This window comes from Ambystoma mexicanum, chromosome 3p, assembly GCF_040938575.1.
Source record: "Ambystoma mexicanum isolate Mex_15411 chromosome 3p, UKY_AmexF1_1, whole genome shotgun sequence".
NCBI lineage: Eukaryota > Metazoa > Chordata > Amphibia > Caudata > Ambystomatidae > Ambystoma > Ambystoma mexicanum.
Genome location: NC_090925.1, coordinates 735,944,353 through 735,965,573, shown reverse-complemented (window position 1 = coordinate 735,965,573; position 21,221 = coordinate 735,944,353). Strand labels below are relative to the sequence as shown.

At 43.2% G+C, this 21,221-nt stretch overlaps 1 protein-coding gene across 2 annotated transcripts in view; it reads right to left on the bottom strand.

Moving 5' to 3' along the window:
- Positions 1 to 21,221, bottom strand: part of FBRS (fibrosin) — a 710,625-nt gene that overhangs the window by 583,718 nt on the left and 105,686 nt on the right. The window lies entirely within an intron of this gene.

Sequence of the window (21,221 nt, the reverse complement as noted above, 5' to 3'; positions counted from 1 at the left end):
TGATGAATTACTGTATTTAACAGTGGTCTTTAAATCCTACACAGTCCTCGAGGGGCAACTTGAGCTGTTAAAATGAAGACCCAAGAATATTTTGGTTTAACACTTGTTTTTTGCTGAAACCTTGTTGCCGCTTAAACACCTTTGAGGTTGGTTGTGGCGTTTTACCTCCTGTTCGGGGGGAAATAAAAATAATTTAAAAAACACACGTAGTCCCACCTTTGCCCTCAGTGCTACTACAAAAGAACCAAATTCAGTTCCACTCAAGTTTATTGCCAGTCTCTGTACAAATATGAATGATATCACCATCTACAGGATAGATCAGGGGTAACGTGCTCGCCTTGGCAGCAAGACACGACGGAGCAACACAGGTTCGATCCCCGGGTCTGCGCTTAGAAACCTCTGGGTATTAAGCATGCTATAAATAACCTATCATATCATCCGTCAGAAATCTAAAAAGCATCCGTTTGTCTTGCTTATAGAAAAATGTATGGTCTTACCTAGAAAAACACAACAGCTTCCATTGCCATTTAAGTTACAAAATCTTGTCTGGAGGAGCACCAAATTTAACAGAAGTTTAATACTAATCATGTAAACATTTGTCACAAATGCGACAGTGACATAAAGTTGACCAGTCAGTGCAATTAAGTCAGGAATTCTCTTCCTTCAATATTGATGGAAACCTTATCAGGGTCTCCAAGGAAGTAAAAACCCTCGGTTTCTACTTGGATTCAACACCATCATTCGATAAACAACTTAATACCTTGGCTTCCACCACCGCCTACACCTGCAAACTGATAAGAGCAGGCAAGCCTTTCCTCTCTAACAACAGTTGCATGATCTTGGCTAGAGCACTTATCCTCTCCAAGATCGACTACTGTAATGCCCTTTACAGTGGCGCCAACAAATCAACCATCCAGAAACTACAAACACTCCAAAACAATGCTTTGCGAGCCGCACTGGGCATAAATAAAAGGGCACACATTTCCACCATTAGACGTCAACATAAATGGCTATCTACAAACCACAAAATTCAATTAAAAATGATCTCCTTGACACACAAAGCTCTTAACAACGTTGCCCCAAGCTACCGCACGAACAAAATACAAAAAAAAACCTCCATCAGACCAATGAGAGCTACTAATACTAACTGTCTGGTAGTACCTAGATTTAAACTAACCACGGTCGGTGGGAATAGTTTCCCTGTGAAGGCGGCCAAAACCTGGAATCTATTACCTAACAATCTAAGAGCAGATCAGCAGTACCCACTATTCAGAAGGAATGCCATCCAATATCTTATCTCCAACGACCACTAGACATAGGTTTATAGTATTCTCAGACCTGACACTGGTCCCTCTCCTCTGTCTTACGACATGTCTTATGACATTTCGACCTCTCCTCTGTCTTACGACATTATGCGTACCATCCTCTATGGAACTCATCGACTTGCACGACGATGGTCCTGCACATTTGTATACTATTACTGTATCCTGTATAATTTGTATAACTTGCATAATATCTATAATATCCATTACTGTATCTTGTATAATATGTATAACTTTCACTTTATCCTGTATAATCTGTAACGATGTAAGCTTCGCATTATCCTACCTGCTGCGCCCTTCTACCTATGGGCCTGGAGCGCATTAGAAATAAAACAAACAAAAACACCATTTCGCCGATATTCATTAGCTACAAAACTGCAACTCAAACAAAAGCGATTACAGACACACAGACCAGACTACCTAAATTATCCAAACCAAAGGGCATAAGGACTAACCATATTAGTAGTCGCATGGATTAAAATCATGGACGTTGCAAATGTGTCGATTGTGCTGAAAGTGCAACAGAGGTACAACCAACCACTACACCAAAATTATGCCCATGATTGCAGAGCAAACCTTTAAATCCCAAGTCTGATTTTGCCAATAAACACCTCTTTCAACCAGTCTTTTTAGTGAAGTACTGCACTTTATACCAATGTTCAGTTTACAGATGGCATAAAATTTGACTGATGATCAAAGAGCAGAGATGCGTATGTGGGGCTTCTGGGAGGGGTGGGGAATGGGAAGTTTGAGGAAGGAGGGGCCATCATCGGCAAGCTACCTCAGCAGCAATTGATAACCCTGCATATTATAATTAAGGATCTCGGTTTTATAGTATTTATTTTTTTCAACAGTTCCGTTTGTACTTATCCACATTTGTTTTTGGGTCCGTAAATATAAAGTCATAACTATTATTTTTCAACAAGCTTTAAAATGAAAACAAATGTAGTGCTTGGGTGCCTTCAATAGGGTACTCGTAGAGCTGGGTTCGTGCAAATCAAGCCACAATCCATTTTCAAGTAAAAACAAAAGGCCGGATTTTTCTGACGACAGGAAAAACATCTCTGCAGTCATTTAAAAATCCCAGAGCTGTACATAATTGCCAAGTCTTCACTCTCAATGGAAGACCACTGAATCTCGCCCCTGTTATTACTATCCTTTGGTTTGGATTAGTTACCCACGTCGGGTATTTGTGTGTGCATCCCAACGAAATTGGTACATAATAATTCGGATTAAGATTTTAGTTTGTAAGATTCTCGGTTCTCCTCTACTTGTGTCCTTATCCTACTACTTAAAACAATAGCTGTTTTTCCTTCTATAATGGAACTGTCTTTGAAATAGGACTCTGCATTAATAGTGAATTGTGTACGAACGTGATTCAGCCAAGGAATTTCAAGTGCATTTGTTTCCGATAATATCACCTTAATGATTGACTGGGTAAGGGAAGCCCTCTTATTGGTCCAGACACATTCAATGTAAAGTTGGCTGAATTACAAAATCATCTTCCAAATTAATGAGTCCAAACTCTAGGCGAATTCCATAATTTGATGCAGATCGAGGCAAACCTAGGACTTTAAGGAAGCAGTTTTCTGCAACTTTAAGGTCAGGAGCCTTCACATAACCCCATAGCGAGGACCTGCATTTAGCTACTGCTCCAGCCTTCGTGGCAAAAACATCCGTAATCATATCAATGGGTTTTCGATTTGGTCATATACATAAACCTGGGAACTCCACCTAGGTCTTGTTTGAACCTGTGTATCTGTTTTGAATTGCAATTATAAAAGCTAACCCAGACTGGTGGCTTTTGCTAGTAATCTCACAGTAGGTCAATATGTTTCATCCCATCATCTCTCATTCTTGCCAATCCGTAGCCAAAGGATTATACCAAGTCACCTTTCTGCTCGTTAGTATAGCTAAGCCAGACTATAGTTTGTGCCAATGCTGCACTCATTGATGCGTTCATTTTCTGATGGTCCATGTTGGAAACTCTGATTGGCCATAGCGTGTTTATTTTCTTTTTATCATATTCCTTAATACAAACCTTTTACACATTAAAAAGGTTAAAGAAACAATATTTTACTAATACAGTGAATTGTGTCCGGGCTCAAAATGTGCACTCGCAATTTGGTAATGATGGTTGACTTTTGGCGAGTAAGTGTGTGGTGGTGTACTGTGTGCAGCATTGCGGTGGGAAGTGACTTTATGGCTGGCTAGTGGCTTGCAACTTCAAATTTTAACTAATTGCTGATGGCATCAGAGGTAAATATATTAAAATTGAAGCATATAACCTTCAGTACCGATTCTTCATTTTCAAATACACACCAACATAACTGCATTTCTATATACTCCAAATACCAGAGTCTACCCGAAATAGACTGGTTACCATCCCACCTCTAATCTCGAATGAAGTTCCTCCTCCAGTCATTAAGTAGAAAAACCATAGAAAGATCACATTTGACAACTTTTCTTGCCAAACCTAAAAATTGCTCTTCGAGGGGCAGTGAGTTATATGGGTCATAAATGGAGATTCTTTTGAGTAAAATAATGCAAATGCACTGTGTGAAAGTCACCTTAAAATACCTTCAAATGGATATACTTGCTAGTTCATTGACTCCATAATTTTCTCAACATACATAGCAACTATGCTTTGCTGGAAATTAATTCCACTGAACATTTTGCAATGCAGGGGTGAATAAAACCCTCCATCAGGTAGAAGAGTATGGTTAGTCTAGTAGGTAAAATGCAGCCAAGCACTTCGGAAGACTGCGGAGTGACTGACCTTCCAATCAGATGACTAACAGTCCAAATTACAAATCAAGGTGGTGTAGATTTAGAGGGCATTTAGACACCTTCAATTGAACAGACCATTTGAGTTCTCTTTGCAACAGGACATGAGTTTCTCTGCTATGCCCCCCCCCAGATCCCACATGCAGGCCCTTTTCAACAAAGTATACCTCTGTAAGCGCATGTGTAAGTGAGTATACCTCTGTAAGCGCATGTGTAAGTGTAAGCTCATAGAACAATACAGACAGGAATTCTAAGGTAACGAGATACATTAAGATACAAAGTTAACGAGAAAAATGGGGACATGGGTAGAGGGGTCATTATCTGCATGTGTGTGTAACGTGATGCAATGTTGGAAAAATGATCTTGAAGAAAAGTCGAGGAGTATTTTCCAAGACTTCAGAGAGATGGGAAATGGGTTTATGAAAATTAGTGAAGCATGGATGCGTGCTCAATGCAGAAATTGCTCTGCATTCCCTTTAAACATGCTTGGCAAAGGTTGTCAAGTAGCTTTAGCAAAAACATGTTGGGAGGAGTTATGGTTCAGGAATGAGAATTTGCTGTGTTAGCAAATCCCTGAAAAATCAGCAACATTTCAGTTTTCCCCTCTTTATGATGCAATATTGTAATGCTGCACCAAATCATCATGGCAGTAGTTCTCAGAGCACCTAGGCTTGTCCATTTCGTGGAAAAGACTTAAGGACACGGAGCAGTGTCTTTGGTGCAGCACAACCTTTTTCGCCATCCCAGATTTGCTTTTCCCAGCACCTCCGATTCGTCTTGGGAGGATAGCTCGGGAGCAACGTGCTCACCTGAGAAGCAAGGCGACACGGCGCAACACAGGTTCGATCCCCGAGTCCGTGCTTAGAAACTTCTGGGTATTAAGTGTGTTATAAGTAACATATCATATATCTTATACAATGTTTAAACTGCAAAGGGGTTGTTTTAGCAATACTACATGTGCTCCTTTAATCCTGATAATTCTAAGTTGTACTTATCTACAATCCTAAGTGGCCCACATTCGTTTTACGCCTACTAGATTCTTAACAAACCATTGTCCAAACAACACTAACACTGATTTCGTATTCTCCTTCATTTAATGTGAGTTAGTTACATATAGCCGGCAGATGTTTCGACCTGTTGAAGGTCTTCCTCGGGGCTTATATCACTACACACTCCTCAATTACAAAGACATACTGTCCTATGTAATCTATTTCTGGATATCCCGTGTTTATGCACATCCTGGTTAGCTCCATTTCATGTATGCGTAAATGGTTAATCTTCAAAAGCATCATGCTCGCGGGTTTAGATCCCCAAAGTTGAACAGATGAGTAGCACGGCACTGTCTGGGTACCGATAACGGAAGCTGCATGTTTGAGGATGCACAAATGAAACATAAGTTTTAACACGCCAAGTCAACTTTGGGGATCTAATCCTGCTACCATAAAATGAAGCATTTACGCATACATGAAGTAGAGCTTGACCATGGGCTTGGGTCAATTGCATACAACCATGCATGCACCATCCTACCACACCAAGCTAACATATCACTGGATCTATTGATGTAGTCAGCTCAACCAGATACCAGCCCAAGGCATAAAATAGTTTCCAAACATTGATTAGCAGAGTTTGCTAATTAAAATGTTCTTGATTAGCAAACAAACCTATTTGATTAGCAATGTTGCAAAGCATTTTTGTGTACCACTGAAGTAAAACGGTGAGATGAGTGTCTGTAAAATGTAAAGGTTAGCGGCATGAATGGACATAAATACATGTGATAAAAAAAGACTGACTTCAGTTTTCAATGCAAGGCTCTGTGCAGTGTGTTGCAGTCTGTGTTGGACAGGGCAGCGTCCTGTGTATTGTACGCTTGACCCATCATTTGCTGTGCAAGAAGTTTCATATATCAAAAAGTTCAATGTTAAAGGAGCGTCATAGCCCGAGACAAACTTCAGGTGGGCAAGATGAGCCTTGTCTATCATTGCTAGCATCGGTTTTCAATAGAACGCTAAATACCACTTTCGGGGGTGGGAAGGGACGCTAATGGCCCTCAAGCTTGAACAAGGTAGGTCCAAGTGCAGCATGTCAGCCCTGTGCACTCATGAAAGTAGTATTTATCACTATTGGTACCGAGAGCTGCCACCAGGGGTGCTAATTTTTAGTTTTTAAAGGAACCATGTTTTGAACAATTCAGGCTTACCTTAAAAAGAAACTACCCATACGTCTGCGATTGGAAAATAACTATTCCCAGGGCCTGCAGGTGGACCCAGAGGTGTGAGTGAGGGGCTTGGGAGGGGGTGGGTAGAGGTGAGAGGTGTGACACCCCAAGTGGAGACTCAGCCTGAGGCACTCCCTCCAAGGACAGGTTAAAGTCTGGACAGAGGTGCAAAATGCTGGCATGAAATGTAGGCAGCTACTTGCAGATTCTGCTTGCAATCCTGGCCTGTAGATTGGCCAGCTCTTTCCTTGAGGTAGTAATATATAATGCAATCCTAATCGAAGACCAACGTGAGCTCTGGAGGCTAACTACCGTGTATGGAATTACAGTAGATCTGTATATGTACAGATATGATGGAACTATTGATCACGACTTTGCATCAACATCTAGTTAGCTTTGTATATTCATTATCTAAGAGGAAAGAAAATAACAGACTAAGCAAAGTGGATGGCCTAGTAGGCAGAAAACTAGATAAAATATTGTAGTTTGCGGCCATCTCACTTTTCAGGGGAATTGGTATGAAGCAACAGGGGCGAAAAGATATTATGCCAAGGAGTTTGGTATCAGTTCATGGGTTGAGCATCAGTTGCAAAGATGCCACTAGCAGGTCACAGAACCTGGTTGTGTCGTCATTTAACTTTTCAAAAAGCGGTTAGTCATCAATATTATGCACCTTCCACAACAAAATGAAATCTATTTGACACTAGGGTCACCAACGTAAACATCATTGAAAAAAAACACTGCAGTGATTTACAGTAGCAATAATGTAGTTATGCATTACGCAACAAATTCATTTTTAGGAATGGAATTGCAGGACTGCCTGAAAATATATAAAGTTAACACATACCGGCCTTTGCCAAACAGTTTACAGTTAGCTGGATAAAAGTATCATCCTGATTAATTCTGGTTTTCTATTATTTGAAAAAGAAATCTTTTCTTGGCTTGCACTCCCCTTTGGGCATTTTTAAGGGATCTAATGTGAACATTTGGCATCTGCTACTGCAAATGCAAAAATGTTTAATCATTTTCAACGAATGTATGTGAAAGGAAATGGGGCGGGGGTCCTGAAGTGCTTCCCACCCCATTCACCCCACTTTAAAGAATCCCTTACCCCACCCCATCTATATTTTCGCATTATGTTCATTGTAAATGATGCACTATTTTCGTTTTCACAGTAATGGTGTGCGCAGGAATTTTTTTTTTATTTTTTTATTTTTTTTATTTGTTACACGCCCAGACCCTCGGGTGTCACGGCGAGGTTATAAGATAGCTTAGAAATTAGTCACATTCAAACATTACATTAGTTGCATTACATGATATAGGTTACAACATATTCACAACAGTATCCGATGGAAGGTGTCCTATCTTTGGGTGCCAATATTGGTTGAATAACCAGTTTTTTAGCTGTTTCTTAAAGATCGTGAAGGAGGATGCTTTTTTTGATGAAGGGTAGGGTGTTCCAGTGTTTGGGGGCTAAAGTGCTGAAGCTGCTGCCCCCTGCTCTTGTGGTTTTGAATCGGGGGGGGGGGGGGTCCAGGAGGAGTTTGTCGTTGGATCTCAGTAATCTTATGTTAGTTTTAGGATGCAGAGTGTTATTGAGGTAGATAGGTCCTTTTTTTGTAATGCATTTGTGGGTGATGCATAATGTTTTGAAAATTATGCGGGCTTTGATGGGGAGCCAGTGGGCATCTTTCCTGGTCTTGGATATATGGTCTGATTTTTTTATGCCTAGCACTGCCCTCAGGACTTTGTTTTGCAAAAGTTGCATTTTGGCTAGGTTGGTGTTTGAGGTGCCCAGTTAATACATTACAGTAGTCCAATTTCGATAGGACCAGTGCTCTGGCCAGGGTGAGGCAGTTTGCTGGGGTCAGAAATTGTCGGCTGAGTGCAATTAATTTGGAAGTGTAGGCCGTGGAGGAGGAAAGTACATTGATCTGTTTAGTCATGGTCAGGCTAGCATCGAAGTACACGCCCAGTGTTTTTACTTGTTTTGACACTGGAATATTGGTGCCGTCGATGTTGATGGTTGAATATTCTGGCTGAAGGGTTGCTAATTTGGCTGGAGCTCCTACGATGAGGACTTCCGTCTTCTCATCGTTAAGACATAGGCTGTTTAATGCCATCCAGTTTTGTATGATGACGTAAATTTTATTGATTGTTAAAGTGTCCTGGTCATAGTTGCCTGTAAGAGGTATAAGGATCTGGGTGTCATCCGCAAAATGTGTGTATATGACACCCATATCGTCAAGTGCTGAGAACAGGAGCTTGGTATATGCGTTATACAGCGTGGGAGAAAGGCAAGAGCCTTGGGGCACTCCTATGGGGACTGGGATGGGGTTGGCTGCTTCTTTGCCTATGGACACTCTGGAGGTGCGGTCAGTTAAGAATGATTTCACCCAAGCAGTGGCTGCCCCAGAGAAATTAAAATCACGGGCAAGTGAGTTGCAGAGTTTGTCGTGGTCCACCAAGTCGAACGCAGCTGAGAGGTCCAACAGCAGGAGAATGCAGAGTTTCCCTGAATCCCTAATGGCATCCATCTGGATTTTGAGGTCCAAGAGAGCTGTTTCAGTGCTGTGGTTGGGCCTGAAGCCTGATTGTCTGGTGCCGAGGAGCTGGTTAGATTCTAAATGGGTTTGAATTTGGTTGTAGGCTAGTTTGTCGATGATTTTGAGTAAGAATGGGACCGTGGTTATGGGGCGATAGTTGGAATGGTAGGGTCTAGATTTGGTTTTTTTAGAAGTGGTGTAACCCAGGCTTCTTTAATGCAAGTCGGAACTGTATTGGAGTTGAATGAGGCATTGACAAATTTAGTGATGAGGGGGGTCAGGGTGGGTGCACAGGCTTTGACTAGTTTGGCTGGGACAGTATCTCCTTTGCAGTTGGATGCTTTTAGTTTGGCGATAGTATTGAGTACGAGATTGTGGGTGACTGGTGTGAATTGGAAGGGGGGGTTGGAGTTGTCACTGAAAAGGGTACAGGGATTAGGGAAGGGGGGGGGGTTTGTAGCTAGGAGTAATTTTTTGGAGTTGATTTTGTTTTGTAACAGTGATTTTGGTGGCAAGAGCATCTTGTATGGTGGTACACCATTCTTTGCTTGTGTTTATGGGTGTGTCGGTCGGAAGTGGATTTTCAAGTTCTCTAAGGATAGAGAAGAGCTCTTTGGAGTCGGATGCTGCATTGCTAATGCGAGCATTGTAGGCGTTAGCTTTATGTGAGATTATAGCTGATTTGTAGAGGGTATTTGCGTCTTTGAATGCTTTAGCTGAGTCCGGGGAGGGATGTTTATTATGGGCATGCTCAAGAGAGCGTTTTTTACTTTTAAGGGCGATTAATTCCTTGTTGAACCAGAAGTTGGATTTTTTGTTGAGGCGCCTTAGTTTGGAGGTTACAGGTGCTATGGTGTTAATCGCTGTGGAGAGGCATTTGTGGTAGTACTCAGCGATAGTAGTTGGGTCATTGCTGAGGATTGAGTGGGTATCTAGCAATTTGTTCAAGGTGGGGTCGAAGTTCTCAGGTGTGAGCTTTTTAGAGTGTCTACTTTCGATGATGTCCATAGATATGTTCTTGGGTGTGCAAGGGACGTCGCTAGTGATTGTAAATTCTATGCAGTAGTGGTCTGTCCAATTCAGTGCGGTAATCGGGCCCAAGGTGATGTTGGTGTTGAGGGTGAGGATCCAATCAAGGGTTCTGCCCTTGGTATGGGTGGGGACATTGACGTGTTGGCAGAAGTTCATGTCATTTAATGCCAGGATGAGGGCGGTTGCTTTGGTGTCTTGGTTATCATTAAAACCTAGATTCAAGTCACCAATGATGATACATTTCGTTTTGGGTTTGAGGAAGGGCGCCAGTATTAGTGGGATGTCTGTTTCTGGGTGGCTGTTTGTGCTAGGGGCTCTATAGATGACCACTATGTTAATTGTGGTGTTTTCATTCAATGAGAGTTTGGCGAGTAGTAGTTCGTACCCTGAGATTATTTCAATGGAACTTGATCTAAGTTTGATAAGTGTTTTTTGCAATGATGGCCACACCGCCTCCTGGAGTGGTGGTTCTATCAGATCTGAGAATGGTGTAATCTAGTGGAATAGCCAATGCTAGCAGAGGGCCTGATGCTTGGTGTAGCCAGGTTTCTGTGATTACTAACATGTCAAGGTCAAGTTCGATGATGAGGTCATGAATATCAATGGCGTGGGCTCCAAGGGAGCGGGCATTGATGAGTGCATTTTTGAGACTAATGGGAGGGTTGGGCTCCTTAGTGGGAGTGTTTATAGTTGGTGGGCCACTTAGTGGAGTAGTTTTAGTTGCTCTAGGCTGGGTGTGTGTGTCATTTGTTGTGTGGGCCGTGGGTTTGGGTGATATGGGAGGCTGGGTCTTGGTAGTAGGGTTGTGGTGTGGTAGCCTTGTGCGAGCTCTTAAACGGGATGTTCTCTCATATCCTAGGATAGGGTGTGTTTTACCATTGCTTGAGGGGTTGGGGTGTACATGTGGATCATCAGTGATGGTCGAGGTGGGATGGTGTTCCTTACTGGTTGCGTAGGTGTCCTTGAGCCTGGAAAAGAGAATGGAGGAGGCTGGGAAGGGAGGTGTGGTGGGGAGGAAGGGGGTAGGACAGGGGATGGGATGGTGTCTTGGGCAAGCTAGTTTGGTGAGCCCATTACTGAGGGCGAGGAAGTGAGTGCCAGTGCACGGGGTGTCCGCTCGGACAAGGCAGAAGGGGAACATGATGCACAATATCCAACTTAACATAGCTAGGGATATAGGGGGGGGGTGGTGTAAAGTGAGGCTCGGCTGGCTTTATTTGCACCAATTGGGCTAGATACAGTAGTCAACAGTAAAATACTGTTAGGCTAATAGCAAAAATCCTAGGAGGGCCTGTGAGCGGTCAGGAGCGACCATAAGGCACAACACAGTATCACAGAGGTCTCTGAGCGACCATAAGGCACAACAAAATATCACAGTGGTCTCTAAGCGACCATAATGCACAACACAATATCACAGTGGTCTCTAAGCGACCATAAGGCACAACACAATATCACAGTGGTCTCTGATATTGTGCTGTGCCCTATGGTCGCTCATAGTGGTCTCTGAGCGATCATACAATTGGCAAGCGACCAGGAGGGTCTCAAATGGGTCATAAGGTGTATTAGTAGGGGACCATGTTTATGCAGTAGGTGGTGAAAAACACACTGTTCAGGGCTGCTCAAGCTGTAACAGTACTATGAAGGTCTATTGTGGACGCTAAATTTCAATAAGCACGGAGAGCTGGATAGGGTATTTCAATTGGGCATACTGGACAGAGAATAGCATATGCACAGTAGGCCACAGTGGCTAAGGTTCAAGTAGCATAGGCCCAGTGGGTAGCAGAAACTAAGTTACACAAAATCAAAGAGGGCATGGTTCAGCATAGTCTCCATAGGCTGCAGTGACTACAATACTCATGGGCACAGTGGGCAGAGATCAGCAAAGGCACAGTGGGCTGCAGTGACTAGGGTGCAAGTAGCAAGGCACGAAGGGCTATAATGATTGCATTTCAAATGGCATAGGCACAGTGCAGGCAACAAGGTAAAAGCAGGTGACCATATCGCTGGCAGGGAGGGATAGCATATTATAGCTACATATTGAACTGTGATGGGCAAGCCTGAGCACCCATGTAGTGGCTAGTTTCAACACATATGGGGAACACCTTATTGAAATAGTGCGGTCATTATGGAAAGTCGAGCCTCATGCTTTGGGACTGTGTGAGGAATGGGGCAATACTGTTTTAAAAGTGCAGGAGGTGATTACTGTTGTACTCTTTCTCCATTAGACCGTTTGAACGTGCAGTGAAGAGACAAATTAGAGTGGCAAGATCCTTGAGAGCAATGCAGGGTGAGCTATGCTTTCATTGAACTCGAGTCTCCCTGCCGGACGCCTGCTGTGCGCTGTTTATGTCTGCTAATCCAGCAAGACTCATGGACTTGCAAACTGTATACAGACAATAAGGTGACTGAGGACTAAACTCGCTCCGTGATTCATGTACTGAAGCCACTTTTTCCATGTTTGCGAGACACGACCTGAACCGATAGTGTCTTTTCCATTGCAGTTGCTGCCTGGTCCGCCCATGGCCTGCCCATTTGCAACGCCGTACTTCCTTGCTCACATAAATTGTGCATACACACACACACACACACACACACACACACACACACACACACTTTTCTCTTTTTTGGTTTTCATGGTATTCATAATTGTCATACCAGTGACATATTGGAAAGTTTCTGTAAAATTTGATTTTAAGTTAAGACTGTTATTTGCTGCACCTGCTAAAAAGTATATCATGGTTTTCACAATGTATTCCCTCAAAACAAACATGCCGACACCTTCCACACATAGGCTGCCTAGCTCCTCAGAGAGCAATGCAACAGCCATTCCACACATACCTCCCCAACTGTTCCAATCAGCCTTTACAATTACCCCGATGAGAATCCATTTGTCTGTTTCTACACCTTCTGGTTTGCCACATGCCCACCCATCCCAAGCGGCAGTGTCTTTCAGACCACATGTGCTCTCTTCAACAAATTCCATGTAGGTCTTTAAAGACACCCAATACAAGGCCAATTTCCCACCTATTATATGACCACACGATTTTGACTTCAGTCAAGGGTAATACTGTTGAAACAATTCCCTTTTGCCCCTTTCTCCAATTGCTGTTCCGAGACCGACACATAATAAATACCTCTGGCATTTCAATATATGCCAATCAGTGTGAGTCTCCCATCTACATTATTGAGGAGACGCGGCTAAGTTGTTCTGAGGTTGTTACTTTGAATTCTTCCATGGCGCAAGTTCACTCACTGGCGGACTCATTCATGCACCCAACACCAAGACCGCCGTGTTCCCCTTTGAGAGATCCATTTCCTCATTATTTGACCATGTTACAACCCGCACTAATGGCCATTAACACCACTCTTGTTAGCCTGGTAAAATTGTATGAGACTGTAGACAGTAAACTTTCTGTTCAATCTATCAAGATGGAGTTGACCACATGCTTCAAAAATAAATCAATCCTTGCATTATTTCAACACAATAGTACCATCTATAGCTAAACCTACTCACGTGGCATCCGAATTAGAGATTTCCAGATCCCGCCAGTTGGCTTCTGTTGTAGAGGATATCCATGTTGCACCATCCATCTCTAATCCCCCTCTACCACTTATCTCGGGTATTGTTCGTGCCATTGAACAAAAAAAAAACTTAACACCAACCGCTCCCTGCAGGGAAGATAAGTCATCGCTATCCGATTACTCGCCCCCAGCTCTGCCTACGAAGACGCCGCTCGCGTTGCCCTTGGGGGTGGAACTTCCCATACAACTATCCATTGCTGCTACAAAGGCCCCAAAGCAAACCAAAATCCAATTACATTCTAAGCGGGCAACATAAGGTCGCTGCACGTTTATCAAGAAAACAAAAAACATGGCTGCTACAAAACTTTTTTAGAGGAACATTGAATGCCTTTTTTCAAGACCTTGACCAATCAACCAAACTCCCAAAGGTTGCAGATGGGACAAATGGTATGACATCTTGTGCATCAAATGATGCCAGTGCTTCACAACAAACATTGATGATTCCTCCCAATTCAGAGCAGGATACAACACCCAAGCCCTATTCACTGTTGAATAACCTCATACACACTATTGAGGAGGGGGCCAAGGCAGATAAATGCAATGCCTCTGTCATTCCCTTCAGAAAAACTGTATCCTTCTCCTTACCTGTGGCACCATCAGCATTGATTAATGAAACTGAAACTCAAACAATGCATCATATGGTGGACCTTTATCTCGCAGCACGTATAGCTAAACCAGAGGTCAAACCCTTGATTCCTCAAAATGGCAATCTGACCCAACATCACATAGGACAGCATACAGTCAATGCTAGCATTCAATCTACTGCTTCTATTCCCTTGACCATGGCTCGGCCGCAGGAAAGGGACTGTCTGCCAAGACAAGGGGAGGGGGCTACCTCATCTCATTCCCATCCAGATATGGCCCGCGATAGATTTGCGTATAAAACGTATCTAGATATGCTCATCCTCTCAACTCGCCGTGTCACACGCAGATAATGAAGTGTAGAAATGGACCGTTTCCATCATATGACCTCAATAGCTGCAGTATACTTAACATCTTTAATGATCTGGTGGAATTAGAGGATGTCGTCTCGAGCGACATCGATCAAATTGAATTAATCTCTGAATCAACGTGTCCGGTGGTGCCGCTTTGGGTAACATCGGGAGTGGTCATGAACGTCACCTGGAAAGCCAAAATTGTGTTGTTCAATATGGGCTTTCTAATTGCACAGCCGCCAGACCACATCATACCTTGACTACACCTAACATTTACCAAAGCTCTCAGGGGTTGTAGAAGGTCCCTTGTCTATCCCAAAGCACATGTATAATTAACAACCGTTGGGACCCTCCCCTGTTGAGCTGAATATTGCATGCTGGAACACCGGGGTAATTCTCATCTACAGCCATCGATTAAAAAATTTGAAGGGCGCTATCATATCTTGCCATTCCAAGAAACATGGCTTTTAAATATGCCTGTGTGGGATAATTATGATGTGGTTTTATTACCAGCTATATCTGTCAGAGACAGACAGTCATCCTGTTTAATGGTGGCAGTCAATGTGGCCTCAGGCCTAACAATAGCACCATGGGATTCAGTGAATGCCTATATCCAGTTAGTGATAATATCGTGTACAAATAAGACCATTGCGTTAGTGAACATATACCGCAATCCTGCGGCTATGACGGATGTGACATTCTACCAAGGTTTATCCCAAGTTTTGAACAACATTATCAAATGCGCGTCCATTACACGCACACCATCACTGTGGGCGACCTCAATCTTGATTGTTGGCATAAGGATAAAGCTACCAGAGGTGTATACATGGCTTTCCTTCATGGAAAATCGAAATTTCTACATGGTCAATGGAGCGGTAATGGGCGATACACCCCCAAAACACACTTGGCATAGAGGAAACAGTAGTAGTAGTACCATTGATTATATCTATGTTGAAGCCTCATTATTACAGCATATCCAAACAATGGTTCTAACCGATCAAGATGAAAGTGATCATAGACTTCTGTCATTAACCATTCTTTGGGATTCAATAATTCAAATACCCAATTCCCACCCCCAAGCTATGATCACTAATTCATCGAGATCTAGAATACGCTGGAATCCAGCTCAGCTGGCTCAATTTCAATCAGATATAGATAATTGCATTTCAGGGTACTGTTCAGTTAAATATCCAGATTTGCTTGCAGCGTTTTCCAACACCATCACTATCCCGCGGAACAATGTAGTACAACATGCATATATCTTTGATCCAGCTTTGCGTGTAAAACGCGTGGAATATAGACAGCTATGGAAAACTCTTAAACAATCTAATTCGTTAACGTTATGCAAGGAGCTCAAAACAGGCAAATGCTGCTATAAGAATTGGATCAAAAGTCGGAAATCTCTTATGTTCCAGAAAGATAGCGAGCGCATGGGGTTAGCGATGGCAAATAAAAACTAGCTGGCATGTGGCAACTTTTAACAAACCATTCGGTTAACATGCAAGCTGTCGCCCAGATTAATGGCGTACAAGAACACCAGTGGATCTCCTTTTATTCAGATCTCTATTCCGATATTCATTACACCGGCATGACTCGTATCTCTTGTTCAAGGAGCCACTGGCAAATAGCTTTCACACAACAGACCATTTATGACTTTATATTACAGGCAAGCTCATCCCGAGCAGCTGGTCCCGATGGGCTTAAAAATCTAATGCTCAAGACACACCCGACACAGAATGGAGTCGGATTTTATACAAATTATTCTGGGGAATCTTAATAGCAAAAAGTACCAACACCATGGCAAATATCTATTATTATCCCAATCTTTAAAGGGGGGGGGGGAGAAATCGCAGTATGCCCAGTAATTATCGTCCAATTGCGCTTTTGGATGCGCCAGGAATTGTTTTTGCAAACTGATCCGAAGAGATTTCAATGAGTGGACAGGAAAATGTCATTTTAGAGATCCATCGTAAACAGGATTTGTGGCAGGTTTAGGCACCAACATTAATTTATTATGTTTAAAAGCCATTAAACATAAATGCCACAAGCTAAAACAACCAATTTTTTTTGCGTTTGTGGACCTCAAAGCTGCATTTGACTCCATTTCACGCGTGATCCCTATTCTCCAAACTGAATAGAGATCAATGTCCATCCTCTTGATATCATCTCATCCCGACATTCTGAGACGTCAATACAAGTCAGATTGTCACTTGCAGGTTTATTATCAAGATCAATTCCAACAGCGAGAGGCCTGAAGCAAGGCTGTCTCTTGGCGTCTGCAATATTAAATTATTTCATACATGATGTATGATATATTTTTGATCAAATAATTTCAGATTCACCTAAATTTAATGAACAATCAATAAAAGCGCTAATGTATGCAGATGACCTGGTACTAATTTTAAAAACACAAATAGGTCTCCAAAAATTGCTTGATGGCTTCCAATCTTATATTACGCAAAATGAACGACGGATTAATACTGATAAAACCCAAATTGTGTTTTACTCCCCAAAAAGTACCTAAGAAGGTCTTCATCTGGTCGATTAACAACATTCCCTTGATTGTTGTCCCATATTATATATACTTCGGCATGGCCTTTGTTGAAGGTCATAGCAACGCCAGGGCTCAAATTGTGCAAATCGAGGCGAAACTAGTTACAGCCATATCCCAGGCGAAAATGTTGTACAAATATGGGAAGTTCTCAATCAAACCAGCATGGATTTTCTGGAACATGAAAATAGTCCCAAGTCTTATATGAACTAGAAACCCTGTCTGGTGGTATTGATCTCCAATTCGATAAATGGGAAGCAACCTTTTGGAAGCAAGTTTTGCATCTTCCACATTGCATTCCAAATGCTTGGCTGAGATATGAGCTGGGGCTGGTTTCCCTTCGAGCGCTCCATCTATGGCGAGCATGCTCTCTCATTAGGAAATGCTTCATTTCTACGAATCAAAATTCCATTCTAAGATCTTTGGCTAACTACTTTTTCACAACAAAGCATGTCTTTGTAACTGAATGGATTTATAAAGTATACCACACATTGGTTGAAGCGAATGTATCAATTGATGAGTTGCTTACCAATCCAGACAAAGCAAAATCGAAAATTTATGATGTGGATTGGATTAAAACTCTAGATCAATGCCTCTATTATAAAAATGGTTCTGCGAGTAGAGTTCCACCAAAAAAAGCCCGTACACTACCAACCTATTTGCTGCGTGCTCCATCTGTTCAGTTTCGTTCTAGTATCTTACGTATGAGATTTGAGTTATGGCCCACGAAGGCGCCCTTGGTCCAACCTAAGCTCTTACCATTCACAGACATTGGTTGTCGTTTTTGTTCAAGTCCACGGACCCCTGAAACATTGGAGCACTTTTATTACAACATGTGTGGTACTACGACCAGCCAGATAAACCCATTTTTCACGTCATTGTAAATATTTGGGAGACTTGGATCCTGATCAATGTTGGGCATTAATACTCTCACCAGCATATATGCCGTTACACATTGCATCCATTAACTTTCTAAGACGTTTGGATTTAGATAGTGATACAAAGCCCTAGGAATTGAACATGTGACTATTTGCATTTGTGTTATCTGAATAATTGGTTTGCTGTCATGGGTTGATGTCATGGAAATTTTATTGTATAATAATTTTATCATGTATTTTCCTTTTTATGTATTCTTTTCTTGATATGCTGTCATGGTTATTTTTACCTATTTATTGTCATATTTTTATGTTGAATGGTTGTACGAAATGTTGATTTAAGCTAATTCAAATAAGTAAACAATAGCTAGCTATGCTACACAAGTGTCCATTTAATTAGCAAACCTGCAGAATTGCATAGCAAATTGTTATGCAACACTGCTTATTTTATGCCTTGCAGCCCTATTCAATGTTCAACCTGCCCTTGCCTGGAGTACTTTTCCTTCTAGGGCTTCCTACTTGCAACTGCCTGGTATACCCTCCTGCCAGGGCTTTCTTATGTGGGCTATGCACACCGCTCCAAAGTGGCTAGTCTCTGGTTTGGTTTTTCCCTTACAGCTTGTATGCCTGGTGGTTGGTCAGTCGGACACACACACACACACACACACAATTGATGTTTACTTGGATTTGGCATGACTGCCAATACGGCCTGGCTTCCTCTGGGTGGACTGGCAGCGCTTGTTCAGGGTCTCCTCTTCGGTTGCTGTATCTAGTGCTTTGCTTCTCTAGGTCCCGTTGTCCCTGCTGGGCTCTTCTGCTTCGTGTTTTTCACGCTCCGTTAACTCTGCCTCCAAACACCTAAACCCACCCCCACCCCCCCATGGGATACATTATTCACCGTAATCCTATTTCTGATGCTTGTATCTGCTTAGATTCACATGCTGTGCATAGGCAGACATCTAGTGGAAGCTGCAGAGTATTATAGTTTTCGAAATGAGAAGTCGACAGGGCGTGCCAGTAATACTATCCCTAGTGTGACGCCCACTGTACTCATGGTCCTTAAAGCGTCGAGGTCCTTCAATTTTTGTTTGACGTGAGGCAGCATGAAGTGTGTCGTGCATACAGGTGTATCCAAGCAGATACATAGCAGAAAAGCTCATAAAACATCTATGCACCTTCTCTCGGGGGAGGCAGGGTGGGCAAATGTGAATCTAAGCAGATACAAGCATCAGAAATACGATTATGGTGAGTAATGTATCCCTTCTGAGGCTTGTGGAATCTGCTTAGATCACATGCTATGCATAGATTAGCGAGCATTGTTTGCAGAAGGTGGTGGGTTGTGAGAAGGAGCCGCAGTAAACCCGTATTTTAGAACCGCTTGTCCACCTGTGTATCTGCTTTGGAATGGGTGTCAATGCAGTAGTGCCGAGTGAAGGTGTGTACTGAGCTCCATGTAGCTGCTTTGCAAATGCTGTCTAAGGGGGCATTTGCGATAAAGGCCAAAGTAGCTCCTGTGCTCCTTGTGGAGTGAGCTCTTGGTGTGAAAGGCAGCGTTTTGTTGGATAATGAATTGGACAGTTGTATGCATCTGACGATCCATCTGGAGATGGCATTCTTGGACATGAGGTCTCCCTCTCTGTCTGGTGCTACAGAGACAAACAGCTGGTCTGTTTTCCTTAGTGGTCTGGCCTTGTTTACGTAGTAAAGGACCGCCCTCCTCACAACCAGAGTTTTACCTCAGCTGAGCTAGTTGGATTCTGAAAAAAGGCGGATTGCTCAATGGATTGGTTCACGTGGAATTTGGAAATGTATTTAGGAGAGAACCTCAGATGAGTACATAGATGTGGTCTACGACACGAGTCAAGTTGCCACTCGTGTTCCTCTGACAGGGAATCTCTGCTCAGAGTCTGCTAGAGTGTTGAGTACCCCTGGAACACGTTTGGGAGGATAGGAACATCCCCCATCTCAGTGCCCATCTCCATATTTACTGTGCCAACTTGGACAGATTCGGAGAGTGTGTGCCCCCCTGCTTGTTGACACAGAACATTGCAGTGGTGCAGTCTGTTAGGATTTGAAATAACTGGTTCGTTCGCTGTGCTTCGAATGCTTGAAGCTCTTTGAATACTGCTAGGAGTTCCAGCAGGTTGATATGGTTCTGTGGAGTGATGCCATTCCACAGACAGTGTGCTGTGGGTGTGGAGGTTGTGTGCCCCCCACCCAGAGAGTGACGAGTCTGTTACAACCGCTTGCGCTTCCAGGTTGTGAAAGGCTTTTCCCTTTAACAGGTTCTCCTTTGTCCACCAGCATAGATGTTGTACTAGTGTTGGCGAAACTACCACTAGATCGTCCCACTGACCGCTACCCTGAGACCATTGTTTCGCCAACCACTCTTGCATGGGGCGAATGCGCAGATGTGCGTGTGGTACCAGGTAAATGCACAACGCCATCATGCCTAGTAATCGCATTGCTTTGCATACGCTTATCTGGCGACCGGCTTGATGCTGTCACGCCGCAGGGAAACTGGCGGCTTTGGAAGAAGTGGAAGATGCGCCCGCCCTAGCGGGTTCCGTCACGTACATTTTGGGCGTGCAATGCAGGTCTAGTTGTCGTTGCGGCGTACCTGAACTCGGTATTTAAGCCTTTTCACTTCCGGGGTCAGGTGCGTTGCAACGTACAGTGTTTTCGTCCTGTTCCTGCGCCGCTGTCTTTTTCCTGAGTAGCAACAGATTTCCCTTCCGTATTCTTTGTTTCACTTCTTCTTCCCTTTCTTTCGCTCCGAACATTCATCTAGGTTTTTCTTCCCCTCCTTCTTGCCCTCTCCTCCTTATCGGTTCCGTTCCCATCTAATCACCCTTCCGTCTTGAGTTTTTCCTTCTATTCTTTTTCCGTCTTTTCTAGTCTGCTCCCCGTTAGGATTTCTCCACTCTTGTTCCTCCTCTTATCCTCCTTCTTTTCTATCAGTGATATCCCGGAGTCGACCTCAGCCTGTCTTGTGGATTGCCTCGCCCAGCCCTTGTCTGCTAAATCTGTACCAGAGTTACCTCCTGTTGATTCCCGTGTACCGACCTCTGCCTGCCATTTGGATTGCTTCGCCTAGCCCTCTTCTGTTTTATTGTTCTGGAACTTTCTTTGATCTAGATCTTACCCGATTCTTCCTGGAATTTCTTCGATAACTGGACCGTGTTCATCCGATTCCTCTCCTTCTACTGCAGCCTCTTCCGGGGTTTTTTGTGCCATTGGCTTTTTCCCCGAATAACTGCGCCCGAGGAGGGTTGCCACAGATCACCCAAAAGGGTGTCACTGTGGCGTCCTACCTTGGTCGTCCCTATCTTCAAAAAAAAGGGGTGAAGACTCGAACTAAGGACAATCCAACGCT